Source organism: Pyrus communis, chromosome 8 (assembly GCF_041283825.1).
Source record: "Pyrus communis isolate YQ-2024b chromosome 8, ASM4128382v1, whole genome shotgun sequence".
NCBI lineage: Eukaryota > Viridiplantae > Streptophyta > Magnoliopsida > Rosales > Rosaceae > Pyrus > Pyrus communis.
Window position 1 is genome coordinate 23,537,691 of NC_142572.1, and position 8,317 is coordinate 23,546,007.

The window sequence follows — 8,317 nt, forward strand, 5'->3', positions numbered from 1 at the left end:
CAATAGTTGCTATAAGATTCGCTACCTTATTACCGAATGTCTCTTTTCAATTTTTTTCTTTTTAGTTTTTTCTTTATTTTTTTTTTGCTTATATTTGTTTTATTTCTCTTACCATAACAACAAACTATCAAACTCATATTCTTCAAAATATATTTTTCAGTGCAAAATCTATTATAATACATATTTACAACAATTTAAAACCTAAATTTAAAGATATTTGAATTTAATAGTGGTTACTCAAATAAAGTAACGTACGAAGAAAAAACTTAAAGGAAAAAAAACAAAAAAGCAGAAAATAAATAAAAAAATTGGAATTGGGAAAGATCGGTACCACGCTATTCCTTGCCTAGTCGTATTTAAAACCGTTCAATCTATTTATTTTCACCTTCGCCTCACTGTGAAGTTTTGAAAATTAACGTAAGACTTTCCGTTGAGATTCTTGAGGGTAAAACCCTATTTTTGGGTCTCACTACTATATTTTTCACTTTTTTATTTTTTATTTTTCGGCTTAAATATTCTACTAAATATACATTTGTTGTTCAATACATTGTAAATCCACTTCCACATTCCGTACAAAGTTTTCGATTATGGTCGCGGAAAATATTTCGCGAAAATAAAAAATTTGCATATTTGACAAAAAAACATGGGTTACTCACATTTTTAGTCCGTTTTGCAAATTCGTACATAAATCATAGTCCAATCTATTTCTTTGCAGCTTTGCCTCACCATAAGGTTTTGAAAATTAAGGTAAGACGTTCCGTTGATATTCTTGAGGGTGGAACCCGATTTTAACAATGTTTTGGGCCTCACAACTACATTTTTCACTCTTTTTTTTTGCTTTTGCCGTTAAATATTCTACTAAATAGACATTTATTTCTCAAAAATCATAAAACTGCTTCAAAATGCGTTATAAATTTTCTTTAATGCTCACGAAAAATATTTCACAAAAATAAAAACTTTCATTTTTGACAAAAAACGTGGGTTAACACTTACAGTTTTTAGTTGGCTTTTACAAACTCGTACATAAATCATCGTTCAAACTATTTATTTTCACCTTCGACTCACCGTGGAGTTTGAAAATTAAAGTAATACTTTCCGTTAATATTGTTGAGGGTGGAACCCATTCAACAATGTTTTGGGCCTCACTATTATATTTTTCACTAATTTATTTAGTTTTCGACTTAAATAGTCTACAAAATATACATTTGTTGCTCAATAAATCGCATATCTACCTCCAAATGCCTTATAAAATTTTCCTTAATGTTCATGGAAAATATTTCGCAAAAATAAAAAATTTGCATTTTTGACAAAAAAACACAATTTTTTGTCAGTTTTTACAAATTCGTACATAAGTCGTCGTTCAAACTATTTATTTTCACATTCACCTCAACGTGAAGTTTGAAAATTAAAGTAATACTTTCCAATAATATTCTTGGGGGTGGAACCCTATTTTAATAAGTTTTTGGCCTCACTACTATATTTTTCACTTATTTGTTTTTTAGTTTTGGACTTAAATAGTCTACTAAATATACATTTGTTGCTCAATAAATCGGAAATCCACTTTCAAATGCCTTATAAAATATTCCTTAAAGCTCACAGAAAATATTTGGCAAAAAAAAAAAATTGCATTTTGACAAAAAAACGTGGGTTAAAACTCACAATTTTTAGTCAATTTTTACAAAGTCGTATATAAATCATTGTTCAAACAATTTATTTTCACATTCGCCTCACCATCAAGTTTAAAAATTAAAGTACTACTTTCCGTTAATATTCTAGAGGGTGGAACCGAACTTTAACAATGTTTTGGGCTTCACTACTAAATGTTTCTCTTATTTTTTTAGTTTTTGAATTAAAAAGTCTACTAAATATACATTTGTTGCTCAATAGATCTTAAATCCACTTCCAAATAGCTTATAAATTTTCCTTAATGCTCACAGAAAATATTTCACTAAAACAAAAAAATTTCATTTTTGAAAAAAAAAAAACGTGGGTTAACACACACGATTTTTTATAATTCGTACATAAATCGTCGTTCAAACTATTTATTTTCACCCTCGCCTCACAGTGAAGTTTGAAAATTAAAGTAATATTTTCCGTTAATATTCTTGAGGGTGGAACCCTATTTTAAAAATGTTTTAGGCCTCACTACTATATTTTCACTTATTGTTTTAGTTTTCGACTTAAATACTCTACTAAATATACATTTATTGATCAATAAATCGGAAATCCACTTGCAAATGCCTTATAAAATTTTGCTTGATGCTCACTGAAAATATTTCACGAAAATAAAAAAGTTGCATTTTTGACAAAAAAATGTCGGTTAAGACTCACGGTTTTTAGTCAATTTCTACAAATTCATACATAACTCGTTGTTCAAACTATTTATTTCACATTCGCCTCACCGTGAAGTTTGAAAATTAAAGTAATACTTTCCCTTAATATTCTTGAGGGTGGAACCCAATTTTAACAATATTTTGGGCCTCACTACTATATTTTCATTTATTTTTTTATTTTTTGACTTAAAAAAGTCGACTAAATATACATTTGTAGGTCAAGAAATCATATATCCGCTTCCATATGACTTATTAAAATTTCCTTAATGCTCATGAAAAATATTTCGCAAAAATAAAAAATTTGCATTTTTGACAAAAAACGTGGGTTAACACTCATGGTTTTTAGTCAGTTTTCAAAAATTCATACATAATCGCCGTCCAAACTATTTCTTTTCACTTTTTTTTTACTTAAATAGTCTACTAAATATACATTTGTTGCTCAATAAATCTTAAATTTGCTTCCAACTACCTTATAAATTTTCCTTAATGCTTACTGAAAAATATTTCACGAAAATAAAATAATTTCATTTTTGACAAAAAACGTGGGTTAACACTCACGGTTCTTAGTGGGGTTTTACAAATTTGTACATAAATCGTCGTTCAAACTATTTTTTTTCACCTTCGCCTAATCGTGAAGATTGAAAATTATAGTAATACTTTTTGTTATATTCTTGAGGGTGGAACCCCATTTTAACAATGTTTTGGGCCTCACTACTAAACATTTCACTCAATTTTTTACTTTTGACTTAAATAGTCTACTAAATATGCACAATAAATCGTCAATCCGCTTTTAAATGTCTTATAACGTTTCCCTGGTGCTCATGCAAAATATTTCGCAAAAATAAAAAATTTGCATTTTGACAAAAAGTGGGTTAACACTCACGATGTTTACTCGGTTTTTACAAATCCGTACATAAAACGTCGTTCAAACTCTTTATTTCACCTTCGCCTCACAGTGAAGTTTGAAAATTACCGTAATACTTTCCGTTAATATAGTTAATGGTGGACCCTATTTTGATTTTGTCTTGGGCCTCACTACTATATTTTTCACTTATTTTTTTAGTTTTCGACTTAAATAGTCTACTAAATATACATTTTTTGCTCAATAAATCGTAAATGCGCTGCCAACTGCCTTATAAATTTTCCTTAATGCTAACGGAAAATATTTCACTAAAATAAAAAATTTGCATTTTTGACAAAAAAAACGTGCATTAACACTCATGGTTTTTAGTCAGTTTCCACAAATTCGTATGTAAATCATCCTTAAAACTATTTATTTTCATCTTCGCCTTACCGCAAAATTTGAAAATTATAGTAATACTTTTTGTTATATTCTTGATGGTGGAACCCCATTTTAACAATGTTTTGGGCCTTACTATTATATTTTTCTCTCATTTTTTTTTCGATTTAAATAGTCTACTAAATATGCAGTTGTTGCTCAATAAATTGCAAAACTACTTCCAAATGCCTTATAAATTATGCTTAAAGCTCACAAAAAATATTTTGCGAAAATAAAAAATTTGAATTTTTGACAAAAAACGTGGGTTAACATTCACAATTTTTAGTCGATTTTTACAAATTCATACATAAGTCGTCGTTTAAACTATTTATTTTCACTATCGCCTCACTATGAAGTTTGAAAAATAAAGTAATACTTTCCGTTAATATTCTGGAGGGAGGAACCCAATTTTAACAATGTTTTGGGCCTCACTACTGTATTTTTCACATAATTTTTTAGTTTTCGCCTTAAATAATCTACTAAATATTCATTTGTTGCTCAATAAATCGTAAATCCACTGCCAACTGCCTTATAAAATTTTCCTTAATGCTCACGGAAAATATTTCAAAAAATAAATATTTTCATTTTTTTTTTTACAAAAAACGTGAGTTAACACTCACAGTTTTTAGTCGATTTCTACAAATTTGGACATAAATCGTCGTTCAAACTATTTATTTTCACCTTTGCCTAATCGTGAAGTTTGAAAATTATTGCAAATCCGCTTCCAAATGCCTTATAAATTTTCCTTAATGCTCATGGAAAATATTTCGTGAAAATAAAAAAAAATCATTTTTTACAAAAAAGTGGGTTAACACCCACAATTTTTACTCGGTTTTTACAAATTTGTACATAAATCATCATTCAAACTCTTTATTTTTACATTCGCCTCACTATGAAGTTTGAAAATTAAAATAATACTTTCCGTTAATTTTGCTGAGGGTGGAACCCCATTTTAACAATATTTTGGGCCTCACTACTATATTTTTCACCCATTTTTTAGTTTTGGACTTAAATAGTCTACTAAATATGCATTTGTTGCTTAATAAATCATAAATATGCTTCCATATGCCTTATAAAATCTTCCTCAATGCTCACAAAATATATTTTGCAAAAATGAAAAATTTGCATTTTTGACAAAAAAACGTGGGATAACACTCACAGTTCTTAGTCAATTCTTTACAAATTCGTACATAAATCGTCGGTCAAACTATTTCTTTTAAACTTCACCTCACCGTGATGTTTGAAAATTATAGTAATACTTTCCGTTATATTCTTGAGGGTGCAACCCAATTTTAACAATATTTTGGGCCTCATTACAATATTTTTCACAATTTTTTTTTGTTTTCGACTTAAATAGTCTACTAAATAGACATTTGTTGCTCAAAAAATCTTAAGTCTACTTCCAGCTGCCTTATAAATTTTCCTTGGTGCTCACGGAAAATATTTCACGAAATATAATATTTGCATAAAAAAAAAGGTTAACACTAACAGTTTTTTGTCGGTTTTTACAAATTCGTACATAAATTGTTAGTCAAACTATTCACCTTCGCCTAACCGTGAAGTTTGAAAATTATAGTAATACTTTTTGTATATTCTTGAGGGTGGAACCCCATTTTAACAATGTTTTAGGCCTCCCTACTACACTTTTCACTCATTTTTTTAGTTTTCGACTTAAATAGTCTACTAAATATGCACAATAAATCGTAAATCCGCTTCTAAATGCCTTATAAATTTTTCTTAATGCTCATGAAAACTATTTCGCGAAAATAAAAAATTTGCATTTTTGACAAAAAAGTGGGTTAACACTCACGCTTTTTTGTCAGTTTTTAAAATTGGTACATAAATTGTTGTTCAAACTCTTTATTTTCACCTTTACTTCACTGTGAAGTTTGAAAATTAAAGTAATACTTTCCATTAATATTATTGAGGGCGGAACCCCATTTTAATAATATTTTTTGCTTCACTACTATATTTTTCACTATTCTTTTAGTTTTAGACTTAAATAGTCTACTAAATATACATTTGTTGATCAATAAATCAGAAATCCACTTCAAAATGCCTTATAAAATATTCCTTAATGGTCATGGAAAATATTTAGCGATTTTTTTTTTTTGCATTTTTGACAAAAAACTTGGGTTAACACTCACGACTTTTAGTCGGTTTTGCAAATTCGTACATAAATCACCGTTCAATCTATTTATTTTCAGCTTCGCCTCAATGTGAAGTTTTGAAAATTAAGGTGAGACTTTCCATTGAGATTCTTGAGGGTGGAACCCCATTTGACAATGTTTTAGGTCCTCACTATTGTATTTTTCACATATTTTTTTAGATTTCGGCTTAAATATTCTTCTAAGTATACATTTGTTGCTCAATAAATCATAAAACCACTTCCAAACACGTTATAAAGTTTTCCTTAATTCTCGTGGAAAGTATTTCGCAAGAATAAAAATTTGCATTTTAGACCAAAAAAACGTGGGTTAACACTCACGATTTTTAGTTGGTTTTACAAATTTGTACATAAGTCATCGTTCAATCTATTTGTTTTCACTTTCGCCTCCCCATAAAAATTTTGAAAATTAAGGTAAGAGTTTCCGTTGAGATTCTTGAGGGTGGAACTCCATTTGACAATGTTTTGGTGCTCACTATTGTGTTTTTCACTTTTTTTTTTTTTTCAGTTTTCGGCTTAAATATTCTACTAAGTATACATTTGTTGCTCAATAAATCATAGAACTGCTTCCAAACATGTTATAAAGTTTTCGTTAATGCTCATGAAAAATATTTCACAAAAATAAAAATTTGCATTTTTGACCAAAAAAAAAGTGGGTTAACACTCGTGATTTTTAGTTGGTTTTACAAATTTGTACATAAATCATCGTTCAATCCATTTGTTTCACCTTTGTCTCACCGTGAAATTTTGAAAATTAAAGTAAGTCTTTCCGTTGAGATTCTTGAGGTTGGAACTCCATTTGACAATGTTTTGGTCTCCACTATTGTATTTTTCACTTATTTTTTTAGTTTTCAGCTTAAATATTCTACTAAGTACACATTTGTTGCTCAATAAATCATAAAACTGCTTCCAAACACCTTATAAAGTTTTCCTTAATACTCACGACCCTATTTTTCACAAATTTTCTTAGTTTTCAATTTAAATATTATACTAAGTATACATTTATTGCTCAAAAAGCTGTAAAACTGCTTCCAAATGCCTTATAAAGCTTTCCTGAAAGCTCAAAGAAAATATTTCGTGAAAATAAAAAATTCGCATTTTCACCAAAAAAAAGGGGTTAGCACTCACATTTTTTAGTTGGTTTTGCAAATTTGTACCTAAATCATAGTTCAATGTAATTATTTCACCTTCGCCTCACTGTAAAATTTTGAAAATTAAAGTTAAACTTTTGTAAAATATAGGTAAGACTTTCTGTTGTGATTCTTGATGGTAGAACCCCATTTGACATTGTTTTGGTATTCACTACTATGTTTTTCACTTATTTTTTTAGTTTTCGGCTTAAATATTTTACTAAGTACACATTTGTTGCTCAATAAATCATAAAACTGCTTCCAAACACTTTATAAAGTTTTCCTTAATGCTCGCGGAAAATACTTCGCAAAAATAAATTTTTTCATTTTTGACCAAAAAACGTGGGTTAACACTCACAATCTTATTTTTCACAAATTTTCTTAGTTTTCGATTTAAATATTTTCCTAAGTATACATTTATTGCTCAAAAAGCTGTAAAACTGCTTCCAAATGCCTTATAAAGCTTTCTTGAAAGCTCACGGAAAATATTTCGTGAAAATAAAAAATTCGCATTTTTCACCAAAAAAAAGGGGTTAGCACTCATGGTTTTTAGTTGGTTTTGCAAATTTGTACATAAATCATAGTTCAAGGTAATTTTTCACCTTCGCCTCACTGTAAAATTTTGAAAATTAAAGTTAGACTTTTGTTGATATTCTGGAGGATGCAAACCCATTTTAGCAATGTTTTGAGCCTCACAACTGTGTTTTTGACTTATTTTCTTAGTTTTCATGTTAAATATTATATTAAATATACATTTATTGCTCAAAAAGCCGTAAAAACGCTTCCAAATGCCTTATAAAGTTTTCCTTAGAGCTCACGGAAAATATTTTGCGAAAATAAAAAATTATATTTTTCACCAAATAGCGTGGGTTAACATTCACGAATTTTAGTTGGTTTTACAAATTCGTACATAAATCGTCATTCAAACTATTTGCTTTCACCTTTGCCTCATTGTGAAATTTTGAAAAATTAAGGTAAGACTTTCCGTTGAGATTTTTGACGGTGGAACCCCATTTGACAATGTTTTGGTCTTCACTATTGTATTTTTCACTTATTTTTTTTTTCAGTTTTTGGTTTACATATTTTACCAAGTATACATTTGTTGCTCAATAAATCATCAAACTGCTTCCAAACACCTTACAAAGTTTTCCTTAATGCTTAAGAAAAATATTACGCAAAAATAAAAATTTGCATTTTTGACAAAAAAAACGTGGATTAACACTCACGATTTTTAGTCGGTTTTATAAATTCGCACATAAATCATCGTAAAATCTATATGTTTTTACCTTCACCTCACCATGAAATTTTGAAAATTAAGGTAAGACTTCCCGTTGAGATTCTTGACGGTGGAACCCATTTGACAATGTTTTGGTCTTCACTATTGTATTTTTCACTTATTTTTTCAGTT